The 18,363-nt window shown below is 48.5% G+C and overlaps 1 protein-coding gene across 1 annotated transcript in view; it reads right to left on the bottom strand.

Moving 5' to 3' along the window:
• VRK2 (VRK serine/threonine kinase 2) overlaps positions 1–15,839 on the bottom strand; it is a 183,124-nt gene extending 167,285 nt beyond the window's left edge. Inside the window, exon 1 of the mRNA XM_063918204.1 lies at positions 15,760–15,839. The gene's annotated coding sequence lies outside the window, so the exon portion shown is untranslated. The remainder of the gene's footprint in view (positions 1–15,759) is intronic.
• Positions 15,840–18,363: the final 2,524 nt, after the last annotated feature.

Genomic DNA, 18,363 nt, shown 5'->3' with positions numbered 1-18,363 from the left:
CAGCATAGCACAAATCAGCAGTAATCCATAGCAATTACTGCAGTCAGACAATTTTCTTTTAGCAGAGCTGGAGTACAGACAGGGTAACCTATGGGATTCAGGGGGACATTTACTAAGTGATTAGAGCTGAGAAGTGAGACGGTGGAGAACTGCCCATGGCAACCAATCAGCACTGAAGTAACATCTATAATTTGCATACTATACAACTATACAGAGTTGCTGATTGGTTGATGGGGCAACTTCTCCACTGGCTCACTTCTCCGCTCTTATCACTGCTTAGTAAATGCCCCCCTAAGTTTGGGATCCCAGTGGTCGGGATCCAGGTGGTCATAAGACTAATGCCGGAATCCCGACGGCGAGCACAGTGTGTTCCCACGTGGGCTCACTACAATCACCACGTATCGGGCCTGGTGGCGAGCTTAACTCGCCACACTAATTTATACCACTCCCGAGTGGGGATTCCGAACCCTGGTCAGGATTTTGACCGCCGGGATCCTGACAGCCAGGAAACTAACTGCTTCCCAACCTATGGTCACGCAGAATGGCTGCGTGTACTGTGACATCAGAGCCATCTTTAATGCGTACGGGATCGCAAGCGTAGGCAGCATCACTCCCCAAATATGACTGTGACACACCTAGCTTTTTGCAGCCACGCCCCATTACCTCCTCCCTTCCTGTCAATCATTTTGCAAATGAGTCCTCCCTGCATGCACTTACGCTAATGTACTTTGATGTGCACGCAGTGTGATCAAGATGCATGCACAGTCAGCTGATAATTGCTCAACTGCAAATATACTGGCATAGTGTACAACTATGAATCCAGCTCATAGTTTGCTTGTCAGCAATCAGGATGTTGACAAACATCTTTTCTGCTGCGGGGTACACTGGGCTCCACAAGGAATGGACAATGGGGGTGTAGAGTAGGATCTTGATCCGAAGCACCAACAGGCTCAAAAGCTTTGACCTTCTTCCCAAGATGCATAACACCGCCTCCTATATCACCCCGCCTCCGTGCACAGGAGCCCAGTTTGTAGTTGGTGCTTGCAGTGCAAGCATGTAACAGGAAGAGCTGCTCACAGCAGCTCCAGAAAAAGCTTTTTCTGAGGAAAAAAGAAGACTACAAGGGCTGCAGCAGAGGCACAGATTGTGCTGGATGTCAGTAGACATTGCCTGCTGCAGCTCCATCTCTCCCCCAGCGGCGCTGTACACTCCCGTGCCCTGGTTGCCGGGTACCTACAGCAGGATGCTAAGGTTTTCTTCCAAGTTAGTCACACACGGCTGGGGCTCTCCCGGCAGAGGCGTAGCTAGGGTTTTCGGAGCCCAGGGGAAGATGGAAAATGGCGCCCCCCCAAAAAAAAACAACAACAACACACACACAAAAAGTGGCGGGGGGGAAATGGGCGTGGCCACACACCAGAAGGGGTGTGGTCACGCTCCAGAAGGGGTGTGGCCACTAAAAATGGCCCACAGTGCCAATTACATTGCCCCACAGTGGCAGACACAATGCTCCACAGTGCCGGATACATTGCCCCACAGTGCCAGATACATTGCCCCACAGTGCCAGATACATTGCCCCACAGTGCCAGATACATTGCCCCACAGTGCCAGTTACATTGCCCCACAGTGCCAGATACATGCCCCACAATGCCAGTTACATTGCCCCACAGTGCCAGTTACATGCCCCACAGTGCCAGATACATGCCCCACAGTGCCAGTTACATTGCCCCACAGTGCCAGATACAATGCCCCACAGTGCCAGTTACATTGCCCCACAGTGCCAGATATATTGGCCCACAGTGCCAGATACAATGCCCCACAGTGCCGGATACATTGCCCCACAGTGCCGGATACAATGCCCCACAGTGCCAGATACAATGCCCCACAGTACCAGATACATTGCCCCACAGTGCCAGATACATTGCCCCACAGTGCCGGTTACATTGCCCCACAGTGCCAGATACATGCCCCACAGCGCCAGTTACATTGCCCCACAGTGCCAGATACATGCCCCACAGTGCCAGATACATGCCCCACAGTGCCAGTTACATGCCCCACAGTGCCAGATACATGCCCCACAGTGCCAGATACATGCCCCACAGTGCCAGATACATGCCCCACAGTGCCTGATACATTGCCCCACAGTGCCAGATACAATGTCCCACAGTGCCGGATACATGCCCCACAGTTCTAGATACATTGCCCCACAGTGCCAGATACATTGCCCCACAGTGCCAGATACATTGCCCCACAGTGCCGGTTACATTGCCCCACAGTGTCAGATACATGCCCCACAGCGCCAGTTACATTGCCCCACATTGCCAGATACATGCCCCACAGTGCCAGATACTTGCCCCACAGTGCCAGTTACATTGCCTCACATTGCCAGTTACATTGCCCCACAGTGACAGTTACATTGCCCCACAGTGCCAGATACATGCCCCACAGTGCCAGATACATGCCCCACTCAGTGCAAGATACATGCCCCACAGTGCAAGATACATACCCCACTCAGTGCCAGACACATGCCCCACTGTGCCAGACACATGCCCCACTGTGCCAGATACATGCCCCACTGTGCCAGATACATGCCCCACTCAGTGCCAGTTACATGCCCTACTCAGTGCCAGTTACATGCCCCATTTAGTGCCAGATACATGCCCCACTCAGTGCCAGTTACATGCCCCACTCAGTGCCAGTTACATGCCCCATTTAGTGCCAGATACATGCCCCACTGTGCCGCCGCCGCCCCCCCCGGTCACTCACCGCTTGTTGATATCTATGTGAGGGGAGGAGAGCGCAGCGCCTCTCCTTCCCCTCACCGCTCCAGGTCTCCGGCGGCTGTCTGGCGCCGGTTCGCTAGCCAATCAGAGCTCGCGGACCGGCAGCCAATCAGGAGCCAGTCCGCAAGCTCTGATTGGCTAACGCCAGAGACCGGACACAGCAGCGCTGCTGGCAGCGCTGCTAGGGCTTTCAGCGGCGGTGAGGGGAGGGAGAGACGGTGCGCTCTCCTCCCCTCACATTTCGGGTTGACGGGTGCGAGTGGGGCATGATGCCCTGGCCGCCGGCGGCGCCCCCCTCTCCTGGCCCTGCCAAGGCGCCCAGGGCATGTGCCCCACTCACCCTACCCTAGATACGCCTCTGTCTCTCAGATCGCGTGGCCGCACTTCGGGAGGAGGTAAGTGGGTCCCGCTCGCGGGACCCGCACTTTATCGCAATCCGGCGCGGTCGGTGGGAGGCGGGCCGCGCGCGCTGGCGATGGACACTGTGGCAGTACAGGCGATCCCACTAGATCACCAGGGCATGGGACAAGTCAGATTTTCTCTATAAAACCGTTTTATTAGAGCCCGCAGTACCCGGTGGTTTTGCCAGCAGGGGGATAGAGCTTGGACCTGAAGCCCCTCCCCCAGCCCCATGGCGCCATTTTCTGCAAATGTTCCCACCCTGGATCTGCATATCTGTCTCTCGCTCACTCCCTGGCAGTGTCTGCGGCGCCATTATCCCTCAGCTCACTGTTCCTGGGAATGCTTGGGCAAATCCTCCTATCTAAAGCCGCCTGGTTGTCAGTGCTGTGACTTTACAAGACACTTAAGTATTCTACCTGCCTTTTTTAGTCAGTGTTAGTTAAGAAAGAGGGCACTTAGTCAGGGTTTCCTAGTACAATTACCCTGTGATATACATCCAGTTCTTACTGTGTACTGTTATATCTATTGTTATATAGCTGTGTAAGCTAGTCCAGTGCAGTATTATTGTTAGTAATAACCTCTGCATTGTACAGACTGTGACTATTTGTGTGTGCATTTGATAGCTGAGTGGTGTCCATTTCGTGTCTTTCACTCAACCTGCTATCCCTATATTCTATAACCTGAGGGGGCTTGGTGCATCAGGTTTTATCTAATATAGGATATTCACAAAGATATACTATATTACGTATTTTTCTCTGTGATTTAGTCACCATATCTCTCCTTTATCTCTGCTGGTGCTGACTACACTGCGCAGGGGTTTGGGCTAGAGGTAGTGTGCTGCTGACAAATTGTACTGTGTTACCTGATACTGCAAGTTATATCATGTCTGCTTCTGAGAGTAACGGTTCTGGGGCTGAACACACTGCCGGTGTTGCTGAAGCCGCAGATACCTATGAGGAGAATATAGCAGCTTTGGGCTCTGGTTCTGGGGGATCCTTGCCCCCCCGTGGGACGGTGGCAATGGGGGCAAATAATGACCCGACGTGGGCCGCTTTTTCCACGCTTCTGCATATGCTAGTTCATAAACTAACACCCCCTATGGGACCCCCAATGCCGGTGCAAACGTTTGTGGTCCCTGCAGCTAACCCGCCGTGGGTGGACGACTTATCTGCTCAAATAAAGAAGTTGAACCAGTCCCTGACTACTAAAAAGTCTGACCGTCGCTCGCCTACGTCCAAGGGGTCCTCTAAGCGAGCGCTTGTTTCCTCACAATCCACTGTTGTCACTGACACCTTGTCGGATGAAGACGGCACTTACACTGACCCCACAGGTTCTGACTCAGATACGGCTGATGGGGAGGGTGGTTCACATGTGGATGTTCCTGATCTTTTGGAGGCTATTAAGTTAATTTTACAGATTACGGATGATCCCGAGCCATCCGTTCCTCCTAAGAAACCAAATAGGTTCAAGCGTCAGAAGGTGATTAAACAAGTTTTACCTCACTCTGATCACCTAATTGATATACGTCAGGAACCCTGGGAAAACCCGGGTACGAAGTTTGTGCCTCAAAAGAAGATGCTGGCTCGCTATCCCCTCGCGCCGGAGCTGTCTAAGAATTGGGAAACGCCTCCTCCAGTGGACTCACATGTGGCTAGGAGGGTGGTTTCCTCAGCTCTACCGGTCACCACAGTCACGTCTCTAAAAGAGCCTACGGATAAACGTGTGGAGGGTTGTCTGAAAGCGATTTACACCCTCACGGGTGCTGCACAAAGGCCCACTATTGCAGCTACTTGGGCTGCAGAGGCCATTGAAGCATGGGCCTTGGAGTTAGATGCTGAAATCTCCTCTGACCATGCTAGACAATGCTTGTCTTATATTGTCACAGCTTCTCGTTATATTAAAGAGGCGGCTTCTGATGCTGGTATCCTGGCAGCCAAGGCCTCTACTACGTCAGTCCTCGCTCGCCGGATATTGTGGCTGAGATCCTGGTCTGTGGATCTGGACTCTAGAAAAACCCTGGAGGTATTCCCTTTTAAGGGAGATATTCTGTTTGGGGAGGATTTAAATAGGATTGTGGCTGACTTGGCTACTGCCAAAACTGCCTGTCTGCCAAGTACTGCTCCTTCTGTGTCGAAGGCTAAAGGTACTTCCTTTCGCCCCTTTCGTCCTTCAGGTAAAGCAAAAGGTCAGGCGTACAACAAGCAGGCCTGTACTTCCAAACCTGGTAAGCCTAAGCCCAAAAGAGCCTGAGCGGCACGTCAGCCAGCTTCCAAGAGATAAGCCTGCCGCATGACAGGGCGGGCATCCCTCTGGGGGATCCTAGGGTGGGGGGCCGGCTTCTAGGGTATACCCAGGACTGGTTGAAGACCACTTCAGATGCCTGGGTACGGGAAGTCGTCACTCGAGGTTACGCCAAAAGCCTTCAAAAACCGACCCCCTCATCAATTTTGCCTGACAGATGTCCCGTTGGACAAGACAAAGGCAAACACTCTACATTCGGTGGTACAGACCCTCCTGGATACAGGAGTCGTAGTACAGGTGCCTCTTGCGCAGAGGGGCCGGGGGTACTATTCTCCACTGTTTCTAGTCCCGAAACCGAATGGGTCCTCCCGGCCCATTCTCAACCTCAAGGCATTGAACAGGTTTGTGAAGGTTTCCAAGTTCCGGATGGAAACCCTTCGCTCTATAGTTCTGGCCTTGGAACATGGGGACTTCATGGTCTCCCTGGATATACAGGATGCTTACCTGCATATTCCTATAGCAGTGTCTCATCAGCAATACCTGAGATTTGCGATTGGCAACTGCCATTACCAGTTTCGGGCGTTACCTTTTGGTTTAACAACGGCTCCGCGAGTCTTTACAAATGTTATGGCGGTGATGACGGTGGTACTCCGCCGTCAAGGGGTCAGGATACTGCCGTATTTGGATGACTTGTTAATACTGGCAAATTCCCCAGAACTTCTCCTGCGTCATCTAGATGTGACGGTCCGGTTTCTGCAAGCCCACGGTGGCTCATCAACTGGAAGAAGTCATCCCTGATCCCTGCTCAGAGCATGGTGCATCTGGGAGCACTATTGGACACTCACAACCAGCGGTTGTTCCTGTCTCAGGAGAAAGTCCTGAAACTTCAGGACAGGATTCGTTGCTTCCTATCTCGTCCGCAAGTGTCGATACATTCGGCGATGCAGGTTCTGGGCCTCATGGTGTCAGCATTCGACATGGTGGAGTACCGCTCAATTTCACTCTCGCCCTCTCCAGAGGCTGATTCTAGCCAAATGGGATTGCCTGCCTCACCGGATCAGGTCTCAAATGATCTCATTGACTCCGGAGGTCCATCTGTCGCTGCTCTGGTGGCTCCGGGACCAACAACTGTGCAGGGGCCGTCCGTTCTGGATATCCGACTGGGTCCTGTTGACGACAGATGCCAGTCTAAGAGGTTGGGGCGTGGTGCTGGAGCAACACTCCCTTCAGGGGCAGTGGACCAAGGAGGAGTCCCTCCTCTCGATCAATATTCTGGAGTTGCGGGCGGTCTTCAATGCCCTAGCCCAGCATTTAATTCAGAACCGTCCTGTTCAAGTACAGTCGGACAACGCCACCACAGTGGCTTACATAAATCATCAAGGCGGCACTCGAAGCCGCCTAGCAATGAAGGAAGTCTCACGGATTCTACATTGGGCAGAACGCCATCTACCGGCCATATCGGCAATATTCATCCCGGGAGTCCTGAATTGGGAAGCAGACTTTCTCTGTCGTCAGGACGTGCATGCCGGCGAGTGGGGCCTCCATCCAGAAGTGTTTCAACTCCTAGTGGAAAGGTGGGGCCTTCCAGACGTAGATCTGATGGCGTCTTGACACAATCACAAGGTTCCGGTCTTCGGAGCAAGGACAAGGGATCCTCAAGTAGCATTCGTGTATGCGCTGGCGGTACCGTGGAGGTTTCAGCTGCCGTACGTGTTCCCTCCGGTTTCACTCCTGCCCAGGGTAGTTCGGAAGTTCAAGCAAGAAAAAGGAATTCTGCTTCTCATAGCTCCAGCGTGGCCCAGACGGCACTGGTTCTCAGACCTGCAAGGCCTATCGTCACAGCGTCTAATTCTACTTCCACAACGCCCAGACCTCCTCGTTCAGGGCCCCTGTGTCTACCAGGACCTAGCCCGGCTGTCTTTGACAGAGTGGCTCATGAAGCTTCCATCTTAAGGGCTAAAGGGTTTTCTGAGGCGGTCATTCAAACTATGTTGCGGGCCCGGAAACCGGCTTCTGCTTGGATTTACTATAGGGTCTGGCATTCTTACTTTGTTTGGTGCGCATCTAACGATTATCCCGCTTCCAAGTTTAGTATAGCCAAGTTGTTGGCTTTTCTTCAGCAGGGCCTGGACTTAGGCCTGCGTCTGGCCTCCCTCAAGGTTCAAATATCTGCCTTGTCGGTGTGGTTTCAGAGAAAAATTGCGACCTTACCTGATGTGCATACCTTTACTCAGGGCGTGTTGCGTATCCAACCTCCCTATGTCCCGCCTGTGGCTCCTTGGGACTTGTCGGTGGTTTTGGAGGCGCTACAAGAGTCTCCGTTTGAACCTTTTGATTCAGCTGACCTTAAGTGGCTGTCCCTTAAGGTGGTGTTTTTGCTGGCTATTGCTTCAGCTAGAAGAGTGTTGGATTTGGGTGCCTTGTCCTGTAGTTCCCCATATATGATATTTCACCGTGACCGGGCGGTTCTTAGGACTCGTCCCGGCTATCTACCTAAGGTGGTTTCTTCGTTCCACCTTAATCAGGAGATTGTAGTTCCAGCACTTGTTTCTCCTGATCTGTCTCCCAAAGAGCGGTCTTTGGATGTGGTACGGGCTCTCCGTATCTATGTGAAGAGAACTGCTCCTATTAGAAAATCTGATTCTCTTTTTGTTGTGTTTGGGTTTCACAAACGGGGCTGGCCTGCTCACAAGCAAACTCTGGCCAGATGGATTAGAATGGTGATTGCACATGCTTATGTGAAGGCTGGTCTCTCTGCTCCTGATCACATTAAGGCCCATTCTACTCGGTCTGTTGGACCTTCTTGGGCGGCCCAACGTGGTGCGACCCTTGAACAATTGTGCAAGGCGGCTATGTGGTCCTCTGTGAACACGTTCATAAGGTTCTATGCCTTCGATACTGCCGCTTCCCAGGATGCTTCCTTTGGACGCCGGGTTCTTGTGCCCGCAACAGTGCGTCCCCTCCCATAAGGAACTGCTTTAGGACATCCCCATTGTCCATTCCTTGTGGAACCCAGTGTACCCCGCAGCAGAAAACGAGTTTAATGGTAAGAACTTACCTTTGTTAAAACTCTTTCTGCGAGGTACACTGGGCTCCACAAGGCGCCCACCCTGACGTACTTAGCTTCTTTGGGTTGGTATGGCATTAGCCGCTGACACTTCTCCTGTCGGGAGAGTGTGGTGTTTGTGGCAACTGGCAGTTGTCGTCTTTTACCTGCTACTGCATTGGGCTGGTTCACAAAACTGAGCTCCTGTGCACGGAGGCGGGGTGATATAGGAGGCGGTGCTATGCATCTTGGGAAGAAGGTCAAAGCTTTTGAGCCTGTTGGTGCTTCAGATCAAGATCCTACTCTACACCCCCATTGTCCATTCCTTGTGGAGCCCAGTGTACCTCGCAGAAAGAGTTTTAACAAAGGTAAGTTCTTACCATGAAACTCGTTATATGTTTCTGCTTACTGCTTGTCAACATACCAAAGACATTGAACATGTAATGATCTGAAAAACGATACCACATCAGCCCATAGGTAAAAACGCCAATGGGCATGGTTACCCTAGAAACAGTTTTATGTCAAGCTTTAAGAGCGGTGGGTGAGTGGGCCTGGACCTCTGTGTGATGGCTTGGAAGTACAAGGGAGGTGTTACCATGTTTACCGGGGTGGTCTTCAGTATGTTGCCGGCCGGGATCCCGACCGCCGGCATGCTGACACATATTCTCCCTCTTGGGGGTCCACGACCCCCCTGGAGGGAGAATAAATAGCGTAGCGTGCCACCGTGCCCACAGTGTGGCGAGCGCAGCGAGCCCGCAAGGGGCCCATTAGCACATAGGTGGCTCCCACACAGTCACCATTAATATTACATTAATGGAGGGCAGGTCAGCATTTTGCTGTCTGCGCTCCAGTTCTCCTCCGTGGCGCAGCTGTTTGTAGTGACAGTCCCCACCCTCTCTGCAGCAGCAGCAGCAGCAGCTGGGGAGCGGAAGGCATCTTAAACATCCAGTACATAGCATCAGATATAGAATGATAGACTGTGTTCTGGGAGATATGAGAGGAGGCAATAGAGAAGCGAAATTATTACAATTAGAAACAAAATGGATATTGCGCCTGGGTGTAATACACCCCAGAGGTCTCAATGAAACAGTCTCATATTCATGTTTTTTTAAAATGAAACAGTTATACCCCTTTTACACTCGCATGAAAATCCCGGGATATTGCACGTGAACGCGCATCGTCCCAGGATTTTTGTCAGTGTGAAAGGGTACAGGGACAATTTCCCGGGTCGAGCATCCCGGGATTTCAACCCAGGTCTCGACCAGGGTTGAATCCGGGACCGTCCCGGGAAGCCGGGTAGTGTGAAAGGGCACGTCCCGGGATTCACTACCCGGGACTGTTAAAAGGCCTCCGATTGGAGCTTTCATGGGCTCAGAAAAGATGATGTCATCTTTCAGAGCCCTGGGGAGCGTCCTGGATGCGTGTGAGGAAGGCAGCATGGCGACCTGGACAGACCAGGAGGTTAGAGAGTTGCTGAGCATTAGGGGAGAGGAGGAAATAATGAGGCAGATCACAGGCACAGTTAAAGATGCAGTGATTTATAAAAACATCTCCAAGATGCTGGAAGCCAGGGGAATCATCCGCACACAGCAGCAAGTGTTAAACAAAATGGAAACTCTTAAAAAGCAGTTCCTGAAGGTGCATGACAACAACAGGAAAAAGAGCGGTGTTGGCCGTATCGACTAGCAGTACTATGACTGTGCCAATATCTTTGGAAACACAGCTATATGCAGTCCGATGAGTCTGTCTTCCAGTTCACAGTACACTGCTACAGAAGGCACTCCAGAAGAGACACAGACAAGCAGTGACGTCTGTCCGTCATCACCGTTGTTAATTGACGACACTCCTGAGGACAGCGACACATCCTCCCAGCCGTCCATAAACATATCCAGAAACGACGACAGCATAACTGCAACCATTGAAGACGTCGTGGATGCTCAGACCAGTGACAGTGGGACTGTACAAAGTGCCGTCACCGTCACCCCAACTTACAGAAAAACAGTAAGTACATGTTTAGAAATTAACACTCATAGCACAAATCCACAATTGTTAATCATCCGGTTATGTGTGTAGAATGAGTGGCCAGTGTGGCGGCAGCGTGTCGAGCGCAAATGAGCCCCTTGCAGGATCACTGCACTCATCACGCTGCTGGCACGGTGGCACGCTTTGCAATTTCTGCCCCCACCCAGGGGGGCTTTGCATTTTTATAAATAGTTCAATGTTGCAGAGTAGCTAGTGTGTAGGTGGATTAATGCCACAAACACATGTTTGCTAACGCTGCTATTTTTATATACGCTCATTTTGCATTTCTTCTCTTCACAGTTTACACCGTACCGCCTAGAAGGAAGAAACTGAGCAGAGCGGAGCAAGTGGCTAAAGCCATGTCAAATGTCCTTGTCGACCAACTCCGAGAGATGGACGCTACAATGTCCGCACAGGAGGATGCAAGGCTCGACAGGTTTCTAGAGGCAGAACGCCAAATGCATGATGCATTTCTTTCCCAAGTCATGACAATGCAGGAACGCATGAGTAGAGAGCAGTATGACCGGCACAGGGAATTGCACCAAATGAACATGGCGTTCTATGAGCATATGAGCAATACCTCAAGAGCACCAATCCAACACCACAACTCACAATACCCTGAGCAGGGTTTTTCATCATTTAATCCTGGCCCATACTATGCCCCAAATACTGCACCATCTAGCGCGCAAAGCACAGAGTTTACTGTATTGCGCAATTTGCCGTGAAACACAGTGAATTTCTTATTGTTGTTAAATAACCACAGTGTGGTCAGTGTTTATGCACAACTGTTTGTGCATTCTTTAATTTTTTTTCTATGTTCTGTTTTGTATAGTGTCTACATTAAAGCACTTTTTATTTATTTTTTACACAGTAATAATATACTGCAGGGACACTGTGGTTTATGGTGTTGTATCTACAAGCCTACCAGTGTTTTTTTTTTTATGCCAATCAAAACTTGATTGCAAATCTATGCATAACATTCCCACTTGTGCGTAACAGTAGACCATGTTTTCAGTGTTTTCTACATTGTTTCTCCATATATACACAGTTGCTGGCAATGTGGTTTTTTTGGAAAATCATAAATATTGAAACCAAAGATCAAAGGTGGAATACAAAATAAAAAAAATGTAATTCACCAAACATGTGCTGATTCTTAAACACTATTGTACCAGTGCTGCAAGGTTGGACGTAATAGTGTGGCGTATTTGTTCTGCAGCGGAGTTTGAGGCAGTCCCAAACAAAGCACCTTCCACATGTGGGTTCATAACCTCAGGGTCCTGCACAGTCCACTCAGGAAGGAATACCTCATTTTTCAGTTCACAGATGTTGTGCAGTATACAGCACGCAGCTACTATATTAGGCATATTCTTTAGGTCCACATCATTGCGCTTCATCAAACAACGCCATCTCCCTTTTAACCTGCCAAAGGCGTTCTCAACCACCATCCTTGCTGAACTCAGGGTGTGAGTATAGGTTTGTTGCTCTGGGGTTAACTGGACCTGTTGGGTGTAGCCTTTCATAAGCCAGGGGCGTAAAGGGTATGCAGCATCCCCGATGATGTGGACAGGGATCTCCACCCCATTCACAATCTTTGCACACTCTTTGGGGTACAGCCAGCCTCCCTGCTTCTCCTCTACGATGTTGTACAGGTCAGAATTGGCAAGAACTCGGGAGTCATGAGATCGGCCTGGCCAGCCAATAAACACATCTAGGAAACTAAAGAACAGTAAAATTTTAAAAAGTTAGAATGTAAAACTCACACTTGCAACTCATCCCACCACCCCAAAAATAGACACTTACCAATATTTGTGGTCCACAACAGCCTGTAATATGATGGAGTGCCAGCCCTTCCTATTAAAATAGTCAGCATGGTTGTCACGTGGGGCAATAATGGGTATGTGTGTCCCATCAATCGCTCCTCCACACTGCGGATAGCCTCGCTTCACAAATCCTTTGATGGTATCCTGTAAGTGCTGTCCTTGTGGTAGAGATATGAAGCGCTTGTATAAGGTAGATACAATTGCTTTAGTCACCTGGTGGACTATGACACAGCAGGTGGAGATCGCAACACCGAACAAGCATGAGACTGAGCGGTACTCTCCTGGGGTAGAATACCACCACAATGCAATAGCTAGCCTCCTGCGTGCCTCGATGGGTCTCCTAAGCCTGGTGGTCTGCATGTCAAGTGCTGGGGTAAGTAATTCCAGGATGTAGTTAAAGGTTGCACGAGACACCCGGAAGTTAGCCATCCACTCATCATCCTGGTAAGCTTCCACGGTCCTCATAAAGGCTTCTCCGTGCCGGCGATCTCTGGACCAAAATGAGCGGTTAGGCCCCATACTCACGCTCAGGATGGTACTCATCCTGGATGATATGAGGGCTCTCCTCCTGCGCAACTATTGGCGGCGACTAGTAGCCCTATCCAGCATAAATTGCGCCCTCCTCCTCCTCATAAAATATATGTGCAGTATACTGCACAGTGTGACAAGCTGCATCATGCTGTCACTGGCTGTATGAAACATCTGCAAAGCAGAAAGAATCATGAGCTCAGGCATACACACTGGTACTCCGTCGGCCATGACTGCAGCAATGGTGTGAGCAGGCCCCACCCCTTCCTATGTTGACTACTGTGACCTCATCTATGTGAGCCAGAAAAAGGCCATTTCTAATGACATACATAGGCATTTGCAGGGATATCCCGGGATTAGTGTAAATGGGGCTGTCCCGGGTCGATCCCAGGTCTTAGTGCAGTGTGAAAGGAGTCAGTCCCGGGAATGCATCCTGGGACGCATCCCGGGAAGCATCCCGGGAGTGACCCGGGTGTGCGAGTGTAAAAGGGGTATGTGATACTTGCCAGTGGCATCGTAAAACAGCATATATGAGTATTGGCTATGATATGGACAACAATTGTAACAGATATGCTTTGATGCTGTGTAACAATGTGCAAAATGAGATGAAGATAACTATGTAGTTGTTAACTATCTGCTATTATATTGTTGCAGCCAGCTCTAATGTTCACTGCACGCTACTATGGTTGTTATGGTGATGGGTGTCTATTGCACGGCGCCGTCGCTTGACGATGACGTCACGTCTTATGCGGCTCAGCGGGTGAGCGGTCCCGGAACGAGCTGGCGGGAATGCACATGGGATGATACTATAAAGGTATGTACACTGTTTTAATTCTGTATTAAAGCCTGACGACAGTAGGTGTGACTACTAAAACGTTGCTGCAAAGTACTAGCTTGCCGTGAATTATTCAAGCCAGGAGTACCGCATCTCTGCTCTATATATTTATCCTTCTATGAGGGCACCGGCTGCAGTTAAGTACATGCTTTGGGAGTGCCAGACTTTGCATTTAATATATATATATATATATATATATATATATATATATATATATATATATAGCACACGCATTCATGCACACACAAACATACATACATATATACATACGTACACACACACACACACACACACTTATATGTTATACATACCACCAGGGACTGGTAGGTGGGAGCAAACCCCCAACTCCTGCAATATCCACAGCACACTCCCCCCCCCCCCTTTAATGTTCACAGCACTCACCCAATCCCGTTCACCACTCCTTCAATGTCCACAGCACACTCCCCCCTGCTAGCTTCCTTTAATGTATAGAGCACAGCTGTCTCCATCTTCTGAACCCTCCAAAAATCACCTCTGAAACCATTGCATCCCCCGCCGGTGGCACGTTCAAACTTCCCAGCATTCCACTGTCTGACACTCTGCTCTATGCACTGTTAGCTGAGGCATTGCTGTACATATGCAGATAGAGCCGCAGAGAGACCAGGGGGTAAATTTACTAAGATGGGAGTTCTATTTAAGGTGGGATGTTGCCCATAGCAACCAATCAGATTCTACTTTTAATTTATCTAGCACCTTCTAGAACATAATACCTGGAATCTGGTTGCTATGGGCAACATCCATCTTAAATAAAACTCCCATCTTAGTAAACTTACCCCCTAGTGCCACCGGCAATATTGAATCTGATGGAGACAGCAACAGTGCTGCTACTGCACTCTTTTAAAATAAAAAATAAAAATGGCAGAAATAAGAGGACCCGTGTGCTGCCCCTGGACCCACCTATGTGTTTGTCTGTTGCCCAGACACACCCACTCCCAGCCCTTCCTGCCCTGCAGCAGGCCTTCTTCCCACACGTAGAACCTAATTCAGACCTGATCGCTAGGCTGCGTTTTTGCACAGCGGGCGATCAGGTCTAAACTGCGCAGGCACGTCGCACTGGTACAAAGCGGATCACCGCTCAGCGATGGGTTTGTGCAAAGGATCCATTCGCACGAGCGTTCGCAAGGAGATTGACAGGAAGAAGGCATTTGTGGGTGTCAACTGACCGTTTTCTGGGAGTGTTTGGAAAAACTCAGGCGTGACCAAGCATTTGCAGGGCGGGTGTCTGACGTCAATCCCGATCCTGAACAGGCTGAAGTGTTCGCAGCGGCTGAGTAAGTCCTGGGCTACTCAGACACTGCACAAAATCTATTTGTACAGCTCTGCTACACAAGCGTTCGACACTTGCACAGCTAACATACACTCCCCTGTGGGCGGCGACTATGCGAACGCAGGACTGCAAAAAAAAAACCCTAGCTATCGATCAAGTCTGAGTTAGGCCCATAGACTCACTATATATTATTTTTTTAATGTAATGCAATTATATTAATAGGCCCCCCTTCCCCCCACAAGTTTGTTGCCCAGGGGCCCTGTGAATTGCTCTGTTTCCTTATTTTATTTTATTTTTGCCAGGATTTTTTTTTTTTTTTAAGATAATAACAACAATGCTTCTGGGAAAATATGAAACTTCTAAACTTTTCATCTGTAAGTTTTAAGCAGCCTGTTCATCTAAAATAATTAAAAGGATTTTGTGATTACGCTGCCTCACACAGCAGGGATATTACATTTTCTGCAGCATATGAGCAACTTGCACTCGCCAACACTGTAGCATTGTAGCACTCTCCTGGTATTTAATACTGACATTTTAGCACATCCCCTATTAACATGTTTTCCAGTCTGGCACATATCTTTAAATACCATTGCTAAATTTACACAGCTGACATACCTCCTCAGTATAAACAAAATCAACAGCAAGTTGTCACGTTTTAAATCCGAGAAATCTGTCTGCTTTTTAATTTTTTTTTGTTCATTTTTTTTTCTTAACAAGAGACCAGGTTTGCTATCTGCTTGATTAATCTACAAAACTTTTAAGCATAATTGCCTTATTACCGATGACTTCACAACAAACAAGGGGTCATGCCGCCCATCTCTGTCATCGTCGTGGTGCAACGTGGGTCTTTCTAGAGGCTGTGACACTGTTTAGTGTGGCTGGTCCAATGATTGAGCTCACATCATTGCAATAATTAGCTAGATCACCTCTGCATATTATCAAAGTGACCCGCCCAAGCCCAAGTCCATATGGTTTGAAATACCTAATGAGTCAGTTAATGTGCTATGTCCAGCGGTAATGGATACTTGTTATGGATGATATGAGGCATCATTTGCCAACTTTGTGACTGATTAAGGTTTTCATGCAGATTTTTTTTTTTTAGCATATTGTTAATTCAACACTTTAAAAAATTACTTGATGGCTGTGCTTGAAAAAGTTTCTTTTTTATGTATGGTTATAAGCAGAGATAAGAAAGAAAGAAAGAAAGAAAGAAAGAAAGAAAGAAAGAAAGAAAGAAAGAAAGAAAGAAAGAAAGAAAGAAAGTGTATCCAAAAGTCAAATAATTTTTTCCATGATATGTTAACTGCATATACTGTACACGATTATTATTGAATGTTAAGGTGCATACAGATGGAGAGATTTTAACTATGAGAGATTTTGACAGAGCATTTTCCCTTGAACTGGCAGTAGGAGATTTTTACTAACTTTACCAGCGATTTTGGCTATGGGCGATTTTGGCTAACTCATTTAAGCAAGGGGATGCTTTTTATTTTCCAGCGACCTAGCCAAAATTGACTTGCCTGCACAGTCTATTTTTAGCAGCGATAGCGACCTGGCGGGGATGCGCATTGCTATCACTGGCTGTGTACACGCAGAGCGATATGCACTAACTTTCTGAGCGATTTTGACTATATAGTCAAAATCGCTCAGCTATATCGCTCCGTTTGTATGGACCTTTACTTGTGTGGGCAATTTTACAGACAACATTGACATACCTCCCAACATGACCCCCTCCAGGAGGGACAGAATGTTCTCTGCTCCTGGACTTCCCTCTTAATTTATGATTGCCCTCACCTGTGGTAAAACACCTTTCTTAGCCTTAACCTGTTTAAAACAGGTGCCGGAAATCATAGATTAAGAGAAAAGTCCAGCAGCAGAGCATTGTGTCCTTCCTGGAGAGGGTCATGTTGGGAGGTATGCGTTGATTTTATTTAGCTACAGCATTTTGTATCCAGTGATGTTGCTAATGAATTTTTGGCAGAATATAATTGTGACATTAAAAGATCTCATGAACAGTTTTTATACATCTATGGTGCTATACACTATGTGATATTTCAAGCGATATCGCTCATTTTCACCATTTTGAGTGCTATCGTTTGTAATATAGCCCAGTGGGCATGCTACGAACGATGAACGAAGCACGGTCCCACACATTGTTATCGACCCCAGCATTTGGCTGTGCAAGCAGCTCAATTTGGACGTATCATACTAAACTGCATGTACGGGCCGGCCGCGGTATGTCATCATTGTACAATATCGCTAGCGATATTGTACAGTGTGTATGCAGTAGCTCGGCTGTCCGGTAGGGAAAACACTATGCGATTTCACTCTAATACCCCTTTCACATCGCACAAATAACCCGGTATCGATCTGGTATATTGCCGGGTCGACACGGGTTACTGTGCGATGTGAAAGGGCCCATGGAGAATTTACCGGGTCATCTGACCTGGTAATTCAACCCGGGTTATATGAAAGGTTATTCCCAGGTTGAATACCGGGTCAGTGACCGTGTGAACGGGTTGCCGGGCCGATGCGACCCGGGACCCGTTTACTACATAGGGAGAGGCAGCGCGGGGAAGAGCTCATCTCTCAGCACCACCTCCGCTTTAGTAGCAAAAGTGGAATTGGTAACTTTTAAAAGTACGGTATCTGTCAAATTATGCCAATTACATGCTCATACTGTATGCATGCAAAGGAAACATTTTCATGTAAGGGGGTGGTAAAAAGTATAAAGTCATGTACACCCACTGTTTGCATGCACCACTCCATTTGAGTTCATCTGCCTTGCGTTGTAGAGTGAGTTCCAATGTATAGGTCGACAGTGTCTAGGGCGACAGTCAATAGGTCAACTCCATATTGTCGACATGCATTAGGTCGACATAGTCAAGAGGTCGACAAGTAAAATGTAGACAATGCTTAAGGTCAATAGAAAGAAAAGGTCGACCTGGTCAGAAGGTCGACATGACAATGGTTGACACACAAATGGTTGGAACAAGTTTTTTTAACTTGTTTTTTTTCATCTATTGCTTGATTTACTATCCATGTGGACTAAGATTGGGAATAGTAACCTGTGGCATAGTGCAGCGAGCCACCTTGCCCGAAGCATGGCAAGCGAAGCGAGCCCGCGAGGGTACACATTTCCACTGATTTTGCTTAGATATGGTTAAACATACAAAAATTACACTATAGGAACCTAAAAAACTTGTGTTGACTTTTTTGTGTCGACCATTGTCATGTCAATGTTTTTTACCCTATTGACCTTTTGTACCTGTAGACCTTACCCATTGTCTACCTTTTACCTGGTCACCTTCTGAAACTGTCGACCTAATGCACGTCAGTCATATGGGGTCAACCTAATGACTGTCTTTCTAGACAGTGTACAT

This window comes from Pseudophryne corroboree, chromosome 4 (genome assembly GCF_028390025.1).
Source record: "Pseudophryne corroboree isolate aPseCor3 chromosome 4, aPseCor3.hap2, whole genome shotgun sequence".
NCBI lineage: Eukaryota > Metazoa > Chordata > Amphibia > Anura > Myobatrachidae > Pseudophryne > Pseudophryne corroboree.
Note: the sequence above shows the minus strand (reverse complement) of the source record. Positions and strands in the feature narration are given on the sequence as shown.